Source organism: Gallinula chloropus (genome assembly GCF_964237585.1).
Source record: "Gallinula chloropus genome assembly, chromosome: 6".
Classification (NCBI taxonomy): Eukaryota; Metazoa; Chordata; class Aves; order Gruiformes; family Rallidae; genus Gallinula; species Gallinula chloropus.
This window is the reverse complement of record NC_140091.1, coordinates 16,934,693-16,958,861: the sequence shown is the minus strand read 5'-3', so window position 1 is coordinate 16,958,861 and position 24,169 is coordinate 16,934,693.

Genomic DNA, 24,169 nt, shown 5'->3' with positions numbered 1-24,169 from the left:
AAAAAAGTGAAACAAAGAACAAGTCCCAAATATCTGTCAAGTGGCATCATACAAGCTGATCACCTCTCATTCATTTTCAACACAGAGAGGTTAGTATTTAAAGTGAAGCAGTACCTTCTGCCAATCTTTTTTTGGCTGTTAAGTAAACAAAATCTTTAATATTGAACAAAAAGTAGGAGAGGGCTGTGCATTCCTACTACTTCTACACTTGTAAGAGCCCAAAGAATTGTACTTTTGAGCTTGGCATTAGACAGCCCATAATGAAGTTCACAATGCAACAGAAAGTCCAGTTACAGATACAGTTGTTTTTTTCCTTTCAAAAACCAGTGCACTCAGGTTACAGAAGTAAAAATAAAACAGCTTTCCAGACCAACTAGGTGCATTTCTTTGATAAATTAAATGGTTTTCTAAACAAGCTGAGTGAAGAGATTGGATCTAGGTTACAGAAAATAACTTCCAGAGTGACTCCATTGTATAGCAGCTGAGACAAAGCTGGTAATTTCATAAAAGCAAGTAATTCACAGAAAAGGAGGCAGGTCACAGGCCACACTGAACAAACAAAACCTGGACTACATAAAAATTAGATTTAACACTTACAGGGATTGGAGCAATAGGAACAAGTAAAAATGTTCAAGCATGTTAACAAAGGGTTTTTTTTTGCTCTAACTCTTGAGCCATTTGTTGAAACAACCAAAAGAGAGGAAAAACCCTACCTGGACTATCTTTTTCTAGGAGGAATGTGCCACCAAAGATGTAGCCCTAAGGATACCAAAGGCTGTCCTCTACTAGTACCCGAGAAAATACTTGTAGCTGACAGGAGCACCATCCCAGTACAAATCTAATACACCTAAAGAGTATTATCCTCCAACAAAGCCACAGTCAGAACAGAGAGTAACAACATTCAGAGTAATGGTGACTCTTAAGATAGTACACTACAGGAAGTGGGCTTTCTAGCATAAGAAGTGGAGGGATTGGAATATACTGGGTGTAGAAAGGAGGGGGTAGATCAGCATGTGAAATGCATCAGCCTGTCTCAGGACAGAAGTAGGTACTCCACCTGTGCTCAGCTCATGCTTATTCAAACTAGAGTGGGAGGAGACAGTTCTCTCCAGAGATGACTACAAGCATGCCATGCTGTCAAACATTCCAACTCAAACGTGTCAGGGAAGGCATCAGGGATGCATCACAGACTACACTCTTACATGATAACTAAAAGAACAGGCCTTCTTTGTTGTTCCCCCATCCCCCAATTAGGTTTTAAAAACTGGTACAACACCACTGAGGACAGAAATAGTACTCCAAAACTACAAAAATTCTCTACTTCAAGTTCTAAAGAAATCTTAGAACAAGTTTGGAGCATTAAGCATGAAAAGTCTCCTTAGTTCTTCACCTATTCTTTCCTAAGCAAGGAAGATTAGACTAAAAGTAATTTCAAAAGGGACTGGGACTGATATTTGTGGCATGCTGTACCTTTTAGAGGTGTCCCAAAACCCATCTTACACAAGAGTACATCAAGTTCTTCATCCCAGCTAACACAGTGTCAGACACCTTCAAACTGCATGAAATGAGATTTTCACATTCACTTCTAAAGCCTTTTTATTCTCATAACAACATGCTTGGGTCTTTCTCGTGCTGAGAAATATGAATACACAACCGCAAGACAATGGTATCAGCAGTATCCCTCCAGCATTCTAAAGGAAGCCTCAATGGTATCTATTTAATTCTGCATACCAAGATAAGTACTACAATAGAAAATTAATTTTTATCCCCTTCGTTTCCAGAAATCAGACATATACACGATGTCCATTCATTGTGCTGCTAGGGTCAGGACATCAGAAAGCAAAGCAGAGGAAGATAACCCATTCACAACTTAAATATTATAAGGTTTCTCTACTAGCAGGTTCTTTAATTACAGTACAGTTTATTATCTTCAGATTTCAAGAGCAGTAAAACTATGAGAAAGACAGCAGCCTAAGTTACAATTTTTTAACAAGAGACCCTCTTTGAAAAGCCAGGAGTAGCTCATACACATACTCTTGCATTTTTGGGTACTTCTCAATGAAGTCATAAATGACCATAGGCCCTTGAAGTAGCCAAGACAACTTCTGCAACCTTACTGGAAACAAGTCATACATAAGAAAATATTCTTGGGAGGAAGAGCCTTGGCATATGTCCATACCCCTGACCTAGCTCTGAATTAATTCTCAAGTACCACCAGGAATGCTGCTCGTCCACAGGGTGGACTATAAATCCTACTTAAGAGGTCAGGTAAGCATGTGGGTCAATCTTGTAGTCTACAAGATACCACGCTGCTATAACTAGGCTACCAACATAGGTCATTATATGGTAATATAATACCATATGCACTGATGCATTCACTAAAGCATGTTAAACTTCTGATTGGATACTTCTGGATAAAGGTCCTAGAATGACTTCAACAGCGCTGCATTTAGACAAAGGTGGAAGGTGCCAATGTTCTTCATACTGTGGAAAGTCCTGCTAGTTTTGCAGAGAGCAGAGTTTTGAAGTACAATCGTTTTATATATTCAGAACCTTCATTCTACATGACTTTCCTCCATTGCTTTCCAATACAATAACCATACCCACCAATAAAATAACTACAACCCAGGTAATACAGATGTTTACCTCTGACAGCTGAATAGCTCTATGGAAATAATTTTACTTCTCTAGAGTGCAGAGTCCTCAACTGTAAAATCATGGTAATGTGTGTCTTATTCTTCACCAGGGATTTAAATGAGGAATGTTTACAGCATTAACACTTCTTACTAAGTAGTCAAAAGACTATCCAGGATCTGAGAGCTAGAAGCAAACATGCTATAGTTTTTCCTAATAGTGGTCAGACACTTTTGCCTAATCTCAGAAATGTGAATTTGTATATATACCCCTTATTCTAGCTAGAATAATTTTTATGTTTCTAAAACATGAACAGTTATCTAATACAGTAAATTAAAATTCCAACATTTGGCCTAAAAAAGAAACCAATGTTTTTTCAATATTTATGGACTGCCAAGTCCAAACAGTGTCCTAACAGATGTTGAAAGCAAACAGCAACATCAAATGAGGTCACAAATCAAAAATATATATAAAATATATTCTGTGTCTACAAGATAATTATTACCGCACACAAATACAGCAACAAGACTTAAGAACAGTCACAAAACAGTGTTTTGGTTTTAAGTTTTCTTGATTCTGTGTAAGTTTCATGGAGAACTTTCCAGAAGGTAATACTATTGGTAATACTATTGGTAATACTACCATGGACCACAGAGAAGAATTTAACTGCATTTAGGAAAATATAATTGCCAGTGCAGCGATACAGAAGCACATCTGATTTCCCTCTGTTCTGACATTGGAAAGCTGATTCCGATTTTGAGCAATGGCTCCTATCTCATCAGAAGCAGCAGGTTTTCATCTTATTTAGCAGGAAAATTATTCCTGAAAGCCTGTCCAGTTGAACACTTTATTCCAGATGTTCAGTCCAAAATATAAATTTATAGGCTTGCAATTTACATCTGGTTCAAACCTGGGCACTCTTTTTGTATGCAAACTCTCCTGAAACCCATCTTGCTAACTTTTAAAGAACCTCCCCACCCCAAAGTAAAAAAAAACCCACCCAAACAAACATGCCCTCAGAAAAACAAAAAACAAACCCAAAACACAAACTTGTGCAACTGTACAGTCAAACTCACCTGCAACGAAATGGGACAGTTTTTACTAATCCTCCAGCAGGAAGCATGCTGTCTGTAAAGTAACCTCAATCTCTTCAGTTATCTGTCCATTCACATTACTCTATATTATATACTTATCAACCAGATGAAGCAACCAACTACATCTTTTCTTTTAATAAAATGGATAAATTTTACATGGCACATACACTACCATACTGCATGTATAAAGTACATATCAATGCCTAAGCACAACCCTATATCTTAAGAGCTGCGCACATGCATGCAATCATGAGAGCTAACCCTGGTTCAGCTTATCAGAAGCATCTCCTAGAACAATGCCAAGTTTCAGAACCATATAAAAGCGATGGACTTAAATGCTGCAGTAAACCTGCAGTAATCCTGCTTTCTTTCCTGAAGAAACACAAAGGTAGCTTATGACCTATGTTCATGCTTTATACTCCTTTTCAAGTAGGCTGAGAGAAGACCAAACAATTGGCAAGTTTTTCCAGTACTACAAGAAAAACACTTTTTGGTATGAAGCCAAGTTTAATAACTTCAAAACCAAGAGTCAATGTTTTGTCATCACCTGAATCAATTAAGAACTTTGAAGGAAAAAACACCTCCAGACCCATATTTGTAAGAAACTGAATAATAGTTTGAAGGAAAGCAGATACTACTTTTAACAACTCCAGTTCAGTAGAGCACTTGAGTATTGACATATCCTGTCTTACTTCAATTAAGCAATGTTTCGGTGCTTTATTGACTTTGAGTCACTATCATTGCAAAGTTAGTATCTAAACAACATTAATGTTTGATAAAAAGTATTTACTTAGAAAAGAGTTTTCCTGTACGGAAGAAGCACTGGCAAAGCAATAATCATTTTCGTACTTCCACTGGCATAGGTCAGAAGCAATAGTTTATCTTGTTAATAATTAAACACCACCTAGAAACAGACAGCTTTTAGTTAAAACTCTCCAAATGCCATCCCTTCTTCAAATATTTTGGATTACATAACAAATGCATGTTAAGATTTTGCTTACATTCATCTGGAAAAAATAGTTTAAAGGACAGATACTTAAGCATTAGAGTCTAAATTTGCAGTTCTTAAATTCCAGCTCAGTAGACCTCTTCATCTGCATGCAGATGAACTTTAGCTCCCAGAAAACATCTGAATAAATATTTAACAACCTGAACTACTCCTAGAATACCAGTAAAATAGAATACCCAGAAACTATGACAATAAGATCTGGAAAAGCAGGGGTTACATTTCCTGAGGTTTTAAGTGAGAGCTTTAAAATCAAAGTCACTTTAATTAAGCATGAGTAAGCTACACAACCATAGTTTTGTAGTTGCTGTGCTACAACACTGAAACTTTGTTTCCATATTAAACAAAAACTGTAAGTCAAATTAGTATCTCCCAAAGAAACATAGTGTCTATAACAATGTCTTAAGCCTACTAACAATTAGCAGCCATGAAACCAGACTGCATTACTACCACACAATATTATTGGTATCACTAGATCTCTTACTGGCATTTTTATTCTCACAATCAACTAAATTCTCAATTTTGTTATATGAAATTGCTTTCCAGTTTCCAGTATCAGAATATACCTAGAACTACTGATGGAAATACACTGACATAATTTAATTCAGGGTGCGTGAAGACACTATTTTGAAACAGAATAGCGCCAGTGAGAATTAAATTCAAGATATTCCATTATGAGTTTTCTCCACAATTCCCTTGATTGTTGAAAGGCCCTAGAATCCTCCCGGGTGTACACTGGAAGAGGGTGTGCCAGCACTATAGCTCAAACCGCATTTGAAAAAGCTTTCTTGAAAGCTGCATCATCTGCCTTTCCACTGTACTATGCTAGAAAGCACAGCCTTTTCACATCAGTAACTTTAAACCAAATAACTAGGGAAACTATTCATAAGTATTATGAATCTTTAGTTCAATATTGAATTACAATTGGATTCAAACTAGCTAGAAATTAAACCCAGAACTGATTTGTAGCACACTAACAACTCCTGGGGAAAAGAAAACTCAAGCACAACTGCAGTAAACTGAAGCCTGCTTACCAAGGCTGGCAAGACTCTAATTGGAACGTACACACAAGAGAATTCGTATAAAAATCAGCGTAGTTATTAATAACTTAAGACCACATGATTTATAGCAAGCTCTCTGACATTAATGAGGCTGACTGCCCACGTGGTAGTGGTAGGGTTAATAAAATGCAGGCCACAGCCTCCCGGCTACATTTGCCAGCTACCGCAAAGCACAGTTACTAGTTTGTGATGCATGGCTCTGAGCTCACTCCATACAGGATATGAACATGCATTAGACAAGGCACACCACAGCTTGTCACCAGTTACGGACAATAAAGCCTATCAATTAATTATTAGCAAATTAATAATAGATTATACTTTGCTAAACCCTATGACAGCATATGTAAGTTTTAGAATATTAATTCCACTTTACATTCCTCATCCTTCTACATGGCTATCCATGATATCCAAAACAAGTATCTTCATAATGACAGCACAGACTTCTAATTTATATTTAAAAAGAGTAACTGCAAGAGCAACTGACAGACAAACACTATTTGCAAGGCAAGAGCTGAACAGCTGGTGTAAGGATGCCCACAGAAAGGACAAATACAGCTCACAGGTTAGGGCACAGAATACAGACAGCAGTGTGAAACATTTAGAGAGGCAACAGAGAGACAAGTACAAACCACACCTTATCCCTTTAGTCCCATAAAGTACTAATCCTAGCTGAGAAAAGCTTTATGGCTTAGCAGTCAGTATTGTAAGTGGAAGTAGTATTACTAGTGCCACAGCCTCTTTTGCTACCTGTAGCACATCAGGCAGAGCAGGCACAACAGCAGCTAAAGGAACACAAGATTTCCCCTTCACCCTCCCCTCCAGAAATCCATTATAAAAACACTTCCTTGGCAGTGACATACTGGTCTACAAAATTCATTTTACAATGCTGAAATACCAATGGATGTTTCTTTAGCATTGTTGGTCTTTCTCTAAAAGTTACTCAACATGCTTTCATCAACTCGGTACCTTGCAAAAAACAAAAGGCAACTTTCCTTTTCTCCCCATAAGAATCCTATTTTACCAGAAAAAGAAAAAAAATAAAGTCAGACCAGCAACTCTCCTCTTCAGAGTGCAAGGGAACAAGCATATTAATAGTGCAAATTTCTAAGAATAACATCAAACCTACTGAAGTTTAAACTGTTACATTACACTAATGTAAAATCTAGTACAATGTACAAAATACGTTAATGTAAAGCTCTGTGGTAAGCATTTTGTTATCTAGCTGCAACAGAATGTTTTAAACACCGGGGAAAACCCTTAAAACTTGTTCTCTTATCCTAACTACCAGTTCGCTCCTACAGTTGTTCTCTGTGCTCTCACTCCATGTCCCTTGTGCCACTTGGCACCACAGATATTGAAAACAAACACTACTTTGGGTAACTCTTCTACTCCCCACAGAGTCAGATGAGTTACTCAAAGAGAACACACACAATATATACTTAGGCAGTACACAATAAATTCTATAAGCAATATACTACAAGAGTTCAACACTCAAGGCTTATTAGCTCCCCCCTCACCTTGAAACTTTAAGAACCAAAACAAGATAGATGAACGAGTTCTGATCAGTTGCCCCCTCTGCTAGGAAGGGACATAAGGAAAAATTCTGGGACACAGGGAAATAATTGATGTCTTACCTTATCACTTCAACAGATAAGGAGAGCTGGGAGTCAGAACACGTGACTTGAAACTGCAAGTGACCACCTAACTCCTAGCTTGTTCCAGCACTACCTCAAAGGCATTGCTTTAGGTGACCGTGCTAGGTGCCGACTCAAACATGCTTTACCCGACTGCCATCATTAATTACAATCTTCACATAAAACTACGCTTTCGGGTTGTCTGCTTTAACCACTGCTACAGAACTGGGTAATTGCAGTACTAGCCACAAATTCCTTACTGAAGCCCGGCAGCTGCCTCAATTCGCCGCAGAACAGACCGACACCAAGCGAGCCTGACGCCACTGGAACAACTCGGCTAGGGCGCAAGGAAGAGCTACCTCCCTGCCACAAGAACAGCGTCTTGTGAAGCAAGAGGACGGAGGGAAGGAAGAGAACAAAAAAAAGAGGACACTGCTTCTTTCACGCACAGCACCACCAGGCCTCAACACCGAGTCTGAGACCCCTCTGCCTTCGGCGAAGGCGGGCTCGGCACCGCCTGCCATTTGCTCGAGGGCAGGTGCCGCCGCCACACCTGGAGCCGAGGGGTGGCAGCTGCCGCCCCGCCGCGGGGCAGAGGAAGGAAGCCCCAGGCGACCTGTAGCGCCCGGGTCACTTGAGGACACGTGTAAATACCGGTTACGCAAATCAGAAAACGGTTTTCTTCCGAAGGCTGCCGCTCGGGACCGGGGCGGCCACCAGGCCCCGGGGCAGGCAGAGACTCGCTCCGGCGCCCGCGCCGGTCCCTCCCCCTCCCCCTGCCCCGGCCCTGCGGGGAGGCGGGCAGGTGAGCGGCCCCGCCGCAGGGCGCCACCGACGGAACGGGTGGCCGCCACGCAGGCTCACCCGGGCACCAGGTGGGCGGGCGGCCCCCTCCCCTCCCGCAGGTGGCGGGGCATCCCGGCCCCTCAGGGAGGCGGGGAGCGTGGGGCGACCTCCTGGCGGCCGCGAGGGCCAGACGCACGCTGCCCTCAGGAAAGCCCCGCTCCGTCGCGCCCCCGGCTGGCTCCCTCCCCTCCCTTCCACCCCTCCCATGCCGGGGCAGCGGGGCACCTGTCAGCGGCGGCCGACCCCTCACTCACCTCACCTGACCCGGCCGCGCCACGCCGCGCCGCCTCCCCTCCCGCCTGGCCTGGTGCAACCAGCCCGCCCGCGCACTCCTTTCGCGAGGGCGCCGGCAGCGCAGCGCGAAGTACCGGCTCCAACCGGCACTTCTCGGACCCGCCCCTGCCCCGCCACCGTTGTCACGTTACCGACCGCGCCAGCCAATGGGGTGCGCCCGGCGGAACCGCTGACAGGCCGCGGGGCGGGGGCGAGGGCTGCGACGGACAAAAGCGCCCCGCCGCGCCCCCTCCCTCCGCTCCCCTTCCCGCTCACCTGCGAAGCCACCTGACGGGCCCTCCTGGGCCGCCGCGGGGGATGGGGCTGCTCCCGGTACCGCGGCTGCGCTCGCGGCGGGGAGCCCCGTCAGGCTGAGAGCCTCCTGGTGTCGGCGTTTAAACAAACTCTGCCGCCCGAAAGCGGGCGGAGGGGGAAGAGGCGCGAAAGCAATCATCGCCGTCGGTTAAAAACCAAAAATGAAAGAACCCGACTCTTGCAAAGAGGCAATTTAGCGTGGCAGAGGGAGCGCGGTTTCCCGGGCACCGGAGGCCTTGGCTGGGGCCGGGTGCCGAGCCGGGGAAAGGGGTGCTGGGCTCCCCCCGCCGAGGAAAGCACGGGGCGGACAGTGCGGAACGGCCCCGCGCGGCTACGCCCGGAACACGCTCGCAGCCCTGCCGCACCCCGCCAGACGCGGTACCGCCGCGTCTCTCCTGCGGCGAGGGCAGTCTCGTTGCTGTGGCCACGCACGTCCAGCGGCCGCCTCCCGTTCTGCAAGGGACAGACAGAAGCGTTGCTGCATAGACAGGTTCCAGCGAAAACCTGGTAACAATGTTAAAAGTTCACAAATATACACGATGTTTTTTAAACAGTGAAATCATAGAGGAATTTGACTTTGCTGCTTCAGTTCCTCTTTCTCCGGCTGACAACGCAGCTCCCCCCCACATGGCCAAAGGGGCTGATTCTGCTGGGAAGATGCGCTGAGGCCTGAAGGAAAATTTTGATTCCTACCTATGTATCTGCAGATAACTGGGACAAATGGGCTGTACCTGCCTCCTCTTATACAAACAGCTCAATCTACTCAAGTAACTTTACTGCCACATCCTCAGCCTTAGCAATTCCATTGCAAGAATCGACTCGGAATTCCATTTACGATCTAACTATATTAGTGCACATACCTATACCCGCTCTGCCACAGTAATGTTTATTGTTTGCCTAGTCATCAGTGCCACAGAAAAAGGGTCTATTTTCAAAACACTGCTTTTCCTCCATAAAAAATCAAAATCTTTTCCTTCACAGGTGTACAAAACCATCCTTCATTTGAACAGTGCAGGCATTACATTTTGCAAAAATAGCAATCTTCAAATGGTATTCAGCACACATTTAACTATTATTATTAGTTTCAACTTGAGCCATTAAAATGTAACTCTTGTGCAACAGAGAAGTTTGTGCTTGTTTTGAAATACAAGTGCTGCATTTGAGGCAAAAGCGAAACTAATTACAAGCAAAACACAACCTAATCCAAACACACAGAAATATTAATGCAAATGTATTTTGTAAAAAAAAAAAAAAAGCAGCAGATGTTTGTTTCACTGGTTTGCAGTCATATTGGTAGCCTAGCAAAGAATGTATTTGTTTTAGGCTGATATTTTCCACTTAGGGTGATGAACTTTGATAGTAATCTAACATCCAAGAAGACACTATTGTCATCACAGGGATGATGTGACATAGAGATGACAATCACAGAGATGACAATATTGTGGCATTGTCTGCAAGTGCTGCTCAGAGAGTCGTTGGTAAGGTTTGGTGAACAGCAGACAGCAGGCCAGCCATCTTCCCAGGAGACCAATTCCCTTTTGTCTCATGACTTGCCACTTCCTTAGCTGAGGGTATCTCAATTTCCATCAAGACAAATCCTGTGCTCTATTAGGGTTTCCCTGAGGAATGATTTAATCCATTTTACCTTATTGACGCTACTTCCCCTTTCTGTGAGCAAAAGAAGAGTACATCTTATTCTATAATCTTTCTTTCTACTAACTCAAAAAGTCTGTCTCCAGGATCTGCCACATTTTTTTTTCTGTCAGCAATAGGTTAGGAAGACAAATAAATGTTCCAAAACATTATAGAACAAATAGCTATTTCTGCTAAATTGTAAAACCAAGTATAAAAGTATCGAATTCAGTCAGAACACTGAAGTCAGTGGTCATAAGGTTCATAATTGCTTAAGCAGAACATTGCAACCCAACTTCCTAGGTTTGGTTCGTTCTTACTCTGCTACAGAGTAGCTCCTGGGAAAGCAGAAGGGGAGCACTCATCAGTCACACGCCACAAATCTCCGAGCAGTGGTATCTGAGCAAAGGGAGTATTTTGTTAACTGCCTACTCAGAACGAATGCTGGCTTTAGCAGTGCAGCTCTTGACTGTATACCTAGCCAAGCAAGTTCTTCTTTGGGGTTATCTTAGTGCAATTATTTTAGGATTTATTTCTTCCGGTCTTTTTCAAGCAACATTGTCTGGAACACGTTCAAGCTCTAATACCCGCTCTAATTGTTTGTCACAGCCATTTATAAGATACTGAAAAACAACAGCTTGAGAATCCAGGGGAAGTTGAGTTTCATTTCACACATCATGCCATCCCCCTGATCTATTTTAACTTGATATTTAGATGTTATGAAACCAGCTCTGAATCTTAAAACAGTTTCAAATGTTATGCTCAGTGTGACGGGTGTCCTGAGCATCTACTTCAATCCCTTCACTGGTATGATTTTGGGAAATCTCATGTATAAGAAAGGGAAAGCAATATAGCAGAGTGCTGTATATTACAGGACAGTATTTATAGTCAGAATTTCACTTTAATATATTTCCTACTGAAGAATCTTTTTAATACAATCAAGATGGTACTATACTTGTCTTTTAACTGTCCAGTAGTGCTTGGAGTTGCAGGATCAACAGCTTCTTGATTTGCAATTGTGCTGGCAGCAGTTATCTGAAGCTAAGCCAGTTCTTTAAATAAAGTACCCTATGACAATTGCCTTGTGATCACCAAGTGCATTTCTGACCGTCTGTTTCTCAAGATTCCATCTTTTGATATGAAAGGCTACAGCTTCATAGTTAGCTGAAGCACGAACCAGTAGATCACTGCCCTTTAACCTCTAAAATGCCATACTAGCATTTATTCTCCTAAAGAGAATAAAAAAACCTGTAAGCTTCATAGTTTGACACATAATTTAATTTCAATCCCTAGCCCATCCTGATTATTATCACACTTGCTCTTTCTGGCATTTGCTAAAGCTTCTTTGTCTCCTTCTTAGAATTTATAAATCACATGTTACAGAGGCTCCAGATCATTTATTTCCTGGTGCAGTAATGTGGCTTCCAGCTAACAAAAAAGGCTCTTACTGCAGGGCTGGATATTTTAGAACAACACTTCCCTCTGCTGGATCTGTGGGCAGTCACAGCTCTGCCTCCACTGGAGGCACCTGCCCAAATCCTCTGCTCCTTCCAGACAGTTTTGGACTGTAAGACACTATCAAAGACCTTCTTAATTTATCAAATTAATACGATAATCATAAAATTTTAAAATAGCATCAACTGGACAAGAATATCAGTTTAGTTTCTTCTCAAGACTCTCAAAGCTGTAGATATTGCTAAAATTGTGTCTTAGGGTCTGCCATTTCATATTCACTCCAAAACACTGACACGTTAGCTTTAGAGCTGCACTACAGCAATTCAGAGCAGGAGATACATCCCTGGTTGGATGCACTTCAGCATCAGGATCACAGAGTACCCCAAGAACAACACTGTACACAGGCCACCCTGCAAAGCACAGGACATTTGAGAAGACAGCATGTTCTTTTTCTTTCTTTATTTCTCTGTTCTGTGTTGCTACCTATTGTATGTCTACCTGTGAGGAAGTGAGTGCAGACAAAGTGATGGTAGTATGGGGGTCCTTTTTGCTCATTACACTGCAGACAACCTAAGAATCCCAGAGATGTTCAGTATACAGGGTTGCTGGCATGAACCTCACTTCGCAGCAATATAGATTTATGGTCTGCAAAGGTTTTCTCTGCACAGCCTACGCTGGTTTTAATTGACAACTTTTAAGTGTCAACTGAAGCCTCATGCCAGATAAAGTTAAGTCAATATATAGGACCACCTTTTACCTGGACCAAAAGGCATTTCTTCATAGAGTGTGTGCATAGGGCACCATAGAAAAAAGTTTTTTTTAAGAGAGAACCATTGGCCACACTTTTTGTGACTCTAACAGAAACCACGAATAGCACTACAGTGAATTTCAATTGAATGCCACATGTCCTACCTGCTCATCTTTTACTCAGGGTTTTGATGGAAACGGCCATATTCAGATACAGCTGTCTTGTGTTCAAGTCATACAGTTGTCAGAATACTGTCCACACCTGAGGGAGGGGGAGCGTTAAGAGGAAGGAGACGGAGAATTGCAGAGATAAATGTATAAGATTGAGCTTAATTCTTGTCACAGAAGTACAGGAACTGGTCCCAGTGCAGTACTACATGTGCTCCTAACTCCTGTGAACACAACTGAAAAACATAATAAAACATTCTGCTGAACAAAGATTCTGTTCACATACTCCACTGAATGAAGCCTTTTGGTGGACTTCAAAACACAGGAAGATGACGAATAAGATGAAGATGGGGGAAGGGGAGTGGAAACAATAAACAATATCCTAAAACAATATTCTCAGTCAGATAATTTATTTTGAAAAGGGATACAGAGGTATTCCACAGAAAAACTGTGGAACAGTTTGGACTAAAGTGGTACTCAATGTTAAAAGGTAGAACAGGTAACAGTGCTGAGAGCCATACTGAGGTTAACCAGGATAAACCTTCATTAGAAGACAGGAAACAGGTGATTATGCAGTAAGTGGTTCCTGATTTGTGTTCAGAACAAAGCCTGTTCTGGGCACACTGAAGGTCTAGTGAGAAAAGATCACAAAATAAATATTTCTCATGAAAAAAATGTTTTCAAAGAGTTTGGAGAGGAAATAAAATGCTTGAATAAAGAAACCACAATGTCAGGGTCAAGGAGACATCCTGAGTAACAGCAATAGGGAAAGGAAATATTAAAAAACCCAAACAGCATAAGCAATGATTTTCTAAGCAGGTTATTTTCCAGTCATCACCTGTTTTTTAAATGCTGAAGAATAAGGATTACTCTCTGCTTCTTTTAGAAAATATTGTGTTCTTGCCTCCCAGTGATCCTTGCATTTTATTCTTACTGACTAACTGTGAAGTCTTAGCCTGAGACTTGCCAAGAAAACTTCTAAGGTGGATTCGAGTAGACAGAGCAACAAAAATGAGTATTTGTCTCGCAAGTGCTTCAACACAAAAGAAATGTTTGTTGGCCCTATTAGCCCTACAGGCATTAACAGCTCACACATGACACTTAACACTGCATTACTAATAACTGATGTGTGTCTGCTAGAATGCCACTAGTTTGGGATTCCAATACCATTCACTCCTGTTGTTTACAAATGCCTTGACTCCACTGTACGGTTTAGTATTGCAAATACAAGTCATAAAAATGCAATTAGGAATTCAGCACTTGAAACTCCACACCACATTATTTTCTGCAGAAAATGCAGGAAATACACTTCAGTGTATTCTTATGTAAATCCTGGTTTCTCACAAGTGCCCTAGGTGTTACTTTCATTTATGCTCTTATTTTTCACATTTCACTCACCTTTCACAGTGAAAGAATTTTACACCTAGTAAATATTTCATTAATGCCAGGTTTTTGCTTTTTTTTTCTCAGCACTCTTACAAGTCTTGCGTTTCAGCACTTGTCTGGAGACAACTTTGTGCTTGCTGTGGAGCTCAACACACTAAAAATCCTAAGTCCTCCCGTAGGTAACTACCTACCGTGTTTTACGTAGTCACCGTTTCTTTACTTGTCAGGCCACAGACATGCAACCCTGATTCCAACTGAGACAGCTCAAGAGTGTCACCCCCCTCAAATAACCTCCTACTGCTGATTATGGTCCCCAGCTAATTTTTCACCAGAAGCTGCTGCTCCCTTGGAACTGCAGTCTGGTTTATGCGTGTTATATGTGTGATGTTGGTCCCAAGTTTGGTGCTACCCAAATTAACCTCGTTGGTTTAAACACTTTTGATTTACAGCATTCCTTTAATCTGCGTCATTTTGAAACACTCAGTTTGGAATCAACTAGTATAAGATCTTTCCCATTTAATTTGCCCTTACAATAAAGCAGGATCTACTCTGCACCTTGCAGACCCAGATCCTCAATGAAGTTGTTAGATCAAAAGACCAAAGGTAATTTATTTGTCTTTCAGCACACTTTCATTCTGGATCTTTTTTTCCAACTCATTCTCTCCAGCCTTCCTTCCTAATGTGTAGTTTGAAGTTGGCTAGTGATTTATCTGAAAAGTCTATTTCCGATATCTCTCCAGAAGGTGACAACATTGGTTCTCTACTATTTGTAGATCCTGCCAGCAAAAATTGCACAGAATCACTTTCTGGTAGCTTGAGGAATCCATAATAAAACAAGTTAATGACACATCTTAAGCAGAAATTTGCCTTCTATTTTCTAGAGAACATGGGAAAAATGAGACAGAAAGGTCTGCTACACCGAAGAATTGCTACCCAAATATAAATATAAAGAAGGCACCTCTGGAATCTGTCAGAAAATACTTCCATTGTCATATCCATTTTCATTATTAATGGCTTGATTCCACGGGGGACAAAAGGCCAATTTTGTCCACAAACTGTCACAACATAAAAATATAGAATTTTATAAATAAGTCTAAGATAGGAGATAATTTAATATCAGCCTTGGCAGTATGAACAGTATCCAAATAAATAAATAAATATTAATTTGTTTATGGGTACTGCTTCTCTCTGCAGTTACATTCAAGTTTCTTTGAGATTTAAGAAATGCATGAGGTCACTAAAAACTGAAGTGCTCTCAGCACCTGCTAAGATTAGATCTTTAGAGGCAATAAAGCCTGTATAAACTGAACTCTGGGATCACACTAATTGGCTACAGTACCTTTTTAAAAATAGTGCCAAGCACACACAGTAGCTACTATCTGATAAGTAAATCATTCCAGTGCAGCCTCCTAGGCAAAGAAAAGAAAAAGTCATCATTTTTGAATGAGAATCAAAGTAAATAATAGATATGTATAGCACAGCCTCATATGAGGAGTTCCTTGGCACTTGTTTGGGAAGTTTAATCATAAAAAAATGTAGTTAGACACAAGTCATACAACTCATATCCAAAATGACTGGAAGTCTTATGCATTTGTTTAATAGTGCATACAGTGAGTAATATAGGAAATTCTCACTGAAGCATTTCCAGTTTCCTATAATTCTCTGATGCAATCCAGTGTTAGTCATACAGTGTGGGAGCAGTCAGATAGCCACATCCTCTTCCCCAATCAAAGTGCTGGTTGGATTCAGCCTTTAGATTGAAGTTAGGCTTGCCAGCCTAACATATGGGCTGTATTTCTGCATCTGTATTACTGTACATTGTATTTAAGATGGTACATTAATTTCTCACAACATAGATATTTGCAAAATATGAGCTTCATACTATTTTTCATGACCAAAGCTTACAGCCACAACATGGCAAACTATGAAGTGGCAGCAAGGCAATGGGCTGGGGATAAGGATCATACCTCTCACCCAAAAGACTCCATGTTGTCCATGGCTAAGAGGTTTATGGGTGTCCTGCCTAACATATTCTACAGGCATGGGCACAGGATGGACACTGAACTGCTGCAGACAGTGGCATGAATTCCTGTGCTTTTGCTTGAAAAGCAGGACTGTTAGCACAGCATAGTTGTGCAGATCCAAGGAAGAAAAAGAACAGCAAAAGATACCAAGAGGAGGAATAGTGAGCAAAGAGATTCTCTCATCTGCTCTCCAGTTGCTTTTGTGATCTGAAAAACAGGCTTTTGTCCATTTCTTGTCAGCAAACAAGACTGTGTCAAAGACTTGTATGTCCCATCATTTAATATTTTTACCACTTGACAAAAAATCCTCAGGGGCAAAAATTCATATAAAAAGGAAACGACACCACATATGTGCCTTTTTGAACTGCCACATGTAAGGGTTTTATTTTTATGATTTACATAATAACACTTTGGAAAGTACCGGCTCTATCCCAAGGGAAAGCTGAATTTTATGGTTTTCATTTCAACTGTGATTTGACCGAGATACAGGTTCGTTAGAGTCTCATCTACTGCAGCTAGGGTAGAAAACTCTAACTGCCAAAACAGAAATGAAGTCAGTTGATTTTCTATGGCCTGATAATGGTGTGATTTGTGCACCCAAGTTCTGCCAAATAATTTTCTTCTCTTCAGTTGAAGTGCCTCTCACTAATCTATTTTGAAGTGCAGAGATTCCTGACTATTTTTCCTACTTCACAAATAAAATGGAGCTGGCTCATATGAAAAGAAAATAGCCTAAAACCACATTAATTGTTACTTCTAGTGAATGAGAATGTGTTAAGCAGTTAGACCGGCCATGCAAAACTTTAATTAAGAATTCAGGATGCATTACTGTGCCCTTTCAAAATGAGTGAGATGCTTCTAAACTGAAAATCAGTGTGAGATACTTGGGTGTTTAAAAAAACCCAGAAAAGTTTAATGAGGGTGCTGGGAAAATGACTTACTTTAATTATAGATATATTACTTGGAACTATGAAAGATAAATTTGAAAAAGCAAATGCCTCACCATACCTAAATTTATTACTTTACCTGAGTCCTGGGATTCAGGACTGGTGTAGTTTTATGAAAACCATTGAATGCTGAAATCAAAAGACTTCACTTAATGTATTTAATAATTTAATCTGTGTTTAATCAGATGTCAGTGTTCCTGTTTACCCTGTTGTGCCAGAATCTGGAAAATCCTTTTAAGTTAGCAACCTTTGAAACTGAAGTTTGGGCCCTTCACTCTGCTGGTAGTATGGCATGGTTGAACTGCTCAATTTGTTTCTCTCACACTATTGAGACAGGCCTCCTTGAAGACCTTCTGACTGTCAAATCGAGCCTTTGCTGCTTAAAGCACAAAGTATCTTAAGTCAAAGAAATTAAATTGTCACTTTTAGGGAAGAACTTAAAAAAAAAGTAGAGTAAGCATAAGTAGCAACTAGAATTTTCATAATTGTCCATTACTAGAGTGGATTTGGATTGTTGAATAAATTGGACCTGTCATGTTTTTCCTATTTCCTATTACTCAAAGTGAAATTCAGACCAAATGCAAATCCATCAGATGGTACAGAATTGTAGTTAACAGAGAAGACAGTATTGCCTTTTCTGTGTTAGTTTAGCTGCAATGGATCCTATTAACTCTTGTGCTCATAAGATTCCGTGTCTTGCAAGAGATGAAATGTCAGAGCCAGTTGGGGCACACAAGACTGTAAAACCACCTTTATGCTTCACTATCTCAGATCAAGAGCTAAAAACTGAGCATCAGTTGACAGAGTAAGGACTCAAACAGTGCTTGTTTCATCAGCTAAGGATGAATTGGCAGTATCTTAACATCCGTTCAGCTACCCACATCAGGGACCTAGACTAGTGGTGCCATGCAAAAGCCCCCCAAAATAAAACACTGAATGTATTTCGCATGATGTCTGTTTTGTACACGATATTCTGTGAAAAATATGGGTGTCAATGTGACAAACAGACAGCGAAGGCTAAAGTTTTGGGGTCTTTTTACCTTTCTGAACGGTCGTGTGGCATGGCAAGGTTTGGGATCTGCTGCCCTCCGGTGGATGCTTGGAGAGGTCCTCTCTGCTAGCAGGAGCACTGCGTTTGAAACCACGAGAATTCTCTAAAAGCATGACAGAAAAAAAAGGAAGGAAGTGTTAAGTTCTTTGTGCATCTTATTTAGGATGAAAATTAATAGGTGGGACTCATCTTAATTTTGCTATTTTGTTCCGGTTTTGTCAGAATATTTCTACATCCAAGTAAAGGTGTTCTAGTTCCTTGTATGACACTGGTTCTCTTCAACCAGCTTTCACTCTTTCGTTTTATATGAATAATTATTACATATATAACACAACTATCCTTAGCTGAGATAGCTAATTTTCTTTCTAGTAGATGGTATAGTGCTGAGTGTTAGGTTTAGTATGAGGATTATGTTGATAGCACACTGATGTTTCCAGCTGTTGACAAGCAGTCAAGGACTTTTTCAGGTTCTCATACTAGCCTGTCGATGAGGAGGCAGGAGATGCCTGAGAAGCTGAGAGGGTACATGGCCAGGACAACTGACCCAAACTGGCCAAAGTCATATTCTATACCACATGATGTCATGCTCTATATATAACTGGGGGGTGGGCTGAAAGATGGTTTGGCTCAAGAATTAACCAATTGGGTAGTGAACAATTGTGCTGTGCAACTTTTGTTTTGTAAATTCTTTTATCATCATTATTATTTTCTTCCTTTTCTGTCCTATGAAAATGTCTTTATCTCAACCCACAAGTTTTATCTTTTGGGTTTTTTTTTTTTTCTGATTCTCCTCCCCACCCCACTGGCGAGGGTGAAGGGCTGGGTGATTGATTAGCTGCCTGCCAGGTTAAACCATGACAACATATACAGTAATGATATCCAAGTAGCACATGTATTCATTGCATTTGATAATATCTGCATCCAGCTTGCTAATCTATGTCTCTGTGATTACTATTAACACACTAGACATCTTTCTAGCATCAACATTTTAACAAAAAAAAACCCCAAACTTGCTATAGAAAGTGTTTTCTTATTGTCTTGTACAGTTATTTAAAAAATATTTATCTGTATTACTGGATATTTTAGAACAAGAAATGCATTTGACACATAATGCCATGCCAGGCCCTGTAAAAATCTGATTTGAGAGGTCCTTTCAGCTTTGCAGTGGTCTGAGATACTGGATGTTAAGATCACAATGTTACTTAGCATTAAAAAAATCAATTGGAGTTGTACAACCTTTCTCTTCAAGTTCTATATAGTTATATTAAGGCAGACTGGTTTTGTAAAGATTTACAGAACCAGCAAAAATAGTTTGCAAATACATTTCAAATACATATGTTTTTCCTAACTGAACAATCAAATTTAATAATGATGATAATTTTCATTACAGGGAACTTCCAATTTATGGATGGATGAAGTCTCTGTCCTGGTTGTGAATGAAACCTTAGAACTGCAAATCTTGTGACTTTGTAGAATACCTTAAGAAATCTGGAAAACCCCATTTATTTCCTGATTAGGGGTGAATTTAGGTATGACTGTTAAAGATTTTGACACTTCATTCCTTCCAGAAAGGCAGCCCAAGATAACTAGTTAGCCCAATTTACACCCAGCACTGATTTTTATGTTGCTCTGGGGTTGCTACCTATAAGCATGTGTAGCTCAAATCAAGGATTTGAGCACGAAGAGATCAGAAAAATAAAAATTTAGGTTCTGACAAGAAGCCCACCAGAACATGGAACATTTCTAAAGCGTCCAGCCAAGTTGCCATGCCTCACTTTGTGAGCAGGATGTGCCAGGTGTCCTGGCAGCATCCCTTCTCCCCCATGGCGTATCTGGGAGACTTTCTGGCTGTGCTGTCTCAGCCACTTGCCTCCGTACAGTGACTAAGAGGTCACCTCACCCCTCAGGAACGAGGGCTGACAGGCCTTGCTGCCTTCCCGTCGCATTTTCCAGGCCGTGCCCGCCGACGCCACAGCTCCTCACTCTCCCCGTGGCTCTGAGGCACCTGCGAGGAGGTGCCCGCGGGAAACCCGCCATAGCCAGCCCGCTCCCGCCCGCCCTCCCGCTCTCCACTCTCCCGCTCCAGACGAGGGGACGGACTTCACCTATCTCGGGACACACAGCTTTGCACCCTTTTCGACCGCCCACGGCTCAGTCGGTGCCCTGTTCCGGGCGGGTGATGAGGAAGGAGCCTCACTGGCCCTACGGCCCCCATTTCCCTCAGGGCTTTCCCGCCCCTTCCCCTGAGGCACCGCGAGGGAGCGCCCACGGGCGCCTGAGAAACGGGTGCCCCCGGCCCATGAGGGCGGTGGTGGGGCAGGCGGGTGCCTAGCTCCGCCCTGGCGGTGCCGCGCCTCCCTTCGCGGGCGGAACGCGGTGGCCGGTGGAGGCGGCCCCCGGGCGGTGAGTTGTGGCGGCGCGGAGAGGGGGTAGAGGCCGCGCCCTCAGGGCCTCCCTCAGCCGAGGGCCTGCGGGGAAAGCGGCGCCGGGCCGGGTCGGGCCGGGCCTGGCCTGGCCTGGCTTCGCTTCGCCTTGCCTGGCCTCGCTTCGCCTCGCTTCGCTTCGCATCGCCGGCACCCAGCCCGAGCTGGGGGTGGCCGCGGTTCTTGGCCCTACGGGCGTCCCGGAGCCAGTGTCGCAGGCCCGGGGAATGCAGAGTAGTAGTGGGCAGTGGCGGCCCGCGGCCGGCCGGCTCACTCCCGCCTGTGGAACGCGGGGCTGTCGGAGAGGGCGGGGGTTTTTAAGTGTCCGGCAGTTCCTGGCGTTTCAGGCTTGGGGCTGCAAACACAGCGTGATTCAAGGTGAAAATAAGTCTGGGTAGAGGGCGTCAGCGAAAGCATAAATGCAATGTAAGGTGACTATAAAGGCAAACCTGCTATATGAAGGGGGGGAAAAAGTAAGTAACCCCCCCACGTCCTAATCCCTCTCCTCGTTCCATATTGTAAAGGTTATTTTTCCAGACTATTTTCTCTGTTCCATGTAGATTGTGAAAGGAAGAGATCACAAAATGTTCGCTATTACAACAAATCCTTCACATACAGCAGTTTTAAGTTCAGTGCCCTCAAGAAGAATACCCAAGTTCCCTCAGTACTCGGTTTTAGCAGCATGTCTTGACGTGCCATTTATTGCTTTTAGATGGTAGGAAAACTAAAAGTTTTGGCAAGACCTGGGTAGGGTTGCACTCTCTTTCTCTAAAGCTTTCATTGCATATACAAAGAGATGGTTTTTCAAAGGCTTTACAAAGTTTGGCTGAGATGTAACACCTTCCAGGTTTGTATAGCCAACAAATATTAAAACCAGCACAAATATAACAGGGATTACATTTACATTATTCTGGTTGCTGACAGGCTTGCAGGGATTTTAGTAACGTGTTTGTTGGTGAGGTTGCATAGTAAAATGGGACTTCTTGTTTCATGGAAAAAATGCAGCAGTTTAAGGGGGTGTGACCATAAGTCTTTCAAACTCAAAGACAATGTTTTTAGAGAGGTGGTATAACTGAAGATCAAGAATGAAGGGACACTACCATTTGGCCTTTAGTTTCAAATGGGAAAAAAAAAATCAATTAATTACAAATGTAATTTTTCATAAAATGCCCCAGAGGTACAGCAGCACCCAAGGTCAGGGTGCTCTAAGACTAGGAGGCTGGGCAGCTTTTGTGAAAGGAGCAGAAAAACCTGCAACTCAGAGGTTGTACTTGGAGTGATTAAAGAGCATAGCATGAGGTAAATGATTGTTACTTCATAGATGTATTCATAGAGTTCCCATGACAAAGTCTAACTATATTTTCCAGTCTAGTTTAAATCACCAAATCTGAGTTTAAACCAGAATGCGTTTTCTTCCCAGCCCCACTAAAAAACCTTTGTTGTGTTGGTCTTTCTAGTAGCCTTCCTTGCTTCTCACTCCCCTAAAAAAAATAGGAAGCTGCAGGAGTAGTCATTTGTTACCCTTTTTTCCCCTAACAAACTCTTTTTCCTGTTTTCTCAGTGAGTATGCAAACCTGAATTCAGGAGGACTGACAACTAGTTAAAGCACGAGTGCTTCAGAACTCTGAAAATTAGAATGGGATGAGAAATATTCCTAGCCGTTAATTTCTGAGTTTAACAGACATGACTGTTGGCCAAAAAGCTGGTGCCTTGCTTCAAGATTGAAAAAGAAACATTAATAAGACTAAGAAAGGGAATTTAATTTTTATTCCTCACCAGTGCATTTTTGGTGTTTGAAGAACATTACTAATTTTTAAGAGACTTGAAACAGAGCTGCTTAGCACTGTGCAACTTGAGATCTGGAAAAGACTTTATCTTACTTAGAATATTATAAAGCATCTTATTGATGTCTTATACATACCTGATCATTGCCCAAACACATACAGAGGTAATAATTAAGTGTGTGCTCATCCTAAAAGTAACAGTAAGTTACTCTTGAGCTTGTGATACATATTAATAAGTCATGTTCAATTATAGTGAGAACCTGTGTTTGGAGGGAAAAAAAAAGTAGGTCTTGCTTTTTTTTTTGAGATCATTGTGGGAGAATATCTCCCAAAGTAGGCCTTTGCCTTTACTTCCTAGAATAGCTTGAATGGAAGTATTCAGTGTTGCAGAAGAGAGGAGGTATTTTTAGAAAGAAAAGAAGTCAAAAAGTATTTTATGGGAGGCTTTCCCATTTAGTGGCCAGTAATCTTGTCTCTTGAGTGTTCTTGAGTCTGAACAAACGCGATTCAGTATCACAAAGACTGAAATGTGGCAGGACAAATGTTTCATGTTAGTGCTTTGATATCTACGTTTCTGTGGTGTTAAAGTGTTTTTTTTACTTCAGATATTTCAGGTACTTGCAGAGACTGACCACACCACAGTGACACAGGTCTGCTGCTCCTCGTGCTATGTTGTGTGATTGCTTGGTGTCAGACAATGGCTGGCCGAACACTACACTGCCTTGCAGTGCAGCATGGCACTAATGCTAAAAATAGTTACAGCTATTAATATTTTTTGTTACAAAAATGACAAGTTATTTTTGCATTTGTTAGTTTAATTTTGCTCCTCCTCAATACAAAATGAAACAGGCAGAGACATGCATGTTTGTCCCTCTGTGCTTACTACTGCAAGCGTCTGCAGTGTGCTGCAAGAGTAATCCTGTCTCTGGGCTGACCCTGGGAGAATAGTGCTATTTTTACAGTCATATTTTAAAACAGTATCAGTATGTTACATTGTGTAAGTCATTTTTTGTAAACATACACAAGGAGACAAATAGGGGCCTTAACAAGATTATGTCAAATATACCAAGTACTGTTAGTAAAAGTAACTTAAAATGTATTTGCAGGTCTGTTTAAACAGGTATTTCTTTTGTGCCTTTCAGAGTATCTGCTGACTAGTGTAAAAGATTTAATTGCTGTTTATTTTTGCTAGAGCTCAGGCTAGCAGATTTGAGGAAATGATCGGTTTTTCTGCTTGTAAAGGACGTGTCAATAAATGTATGTTGCAGATTGCTAAATGCAATGGGATTACATGGGGATATATTGAGGGTCTACTTGAGATAGCTTCAACTCACTACTGTGTTAGAAGACCCTAATTTCAGAATTGAGACTGACTTTGCAGCACTGCAATAAGAGAAAGGCAACATCAACATTTAACTCATTCAATGAGGCATTCTTTAAAGGGAGTATTGCTTGATCTTTTCTGTTTAGTTTACATTGAAAGTGTAAAGAACACTTTCTTCTTGGACTGAATCCATTCTTCATGAAAAAATAATGGTTTACTTTGATACTGAATTACCTTCTCTACTTCTGGCTTCAAGGCTTGCATGGTATTGTTTTAATGGGCAATGTCATTCCTTTGTTTCTAAGACAAAAGTATAGTTTTTTCTTTCTTTTTTGTTATTTTGTTTTCTTTCCCTTTTCAAGCAG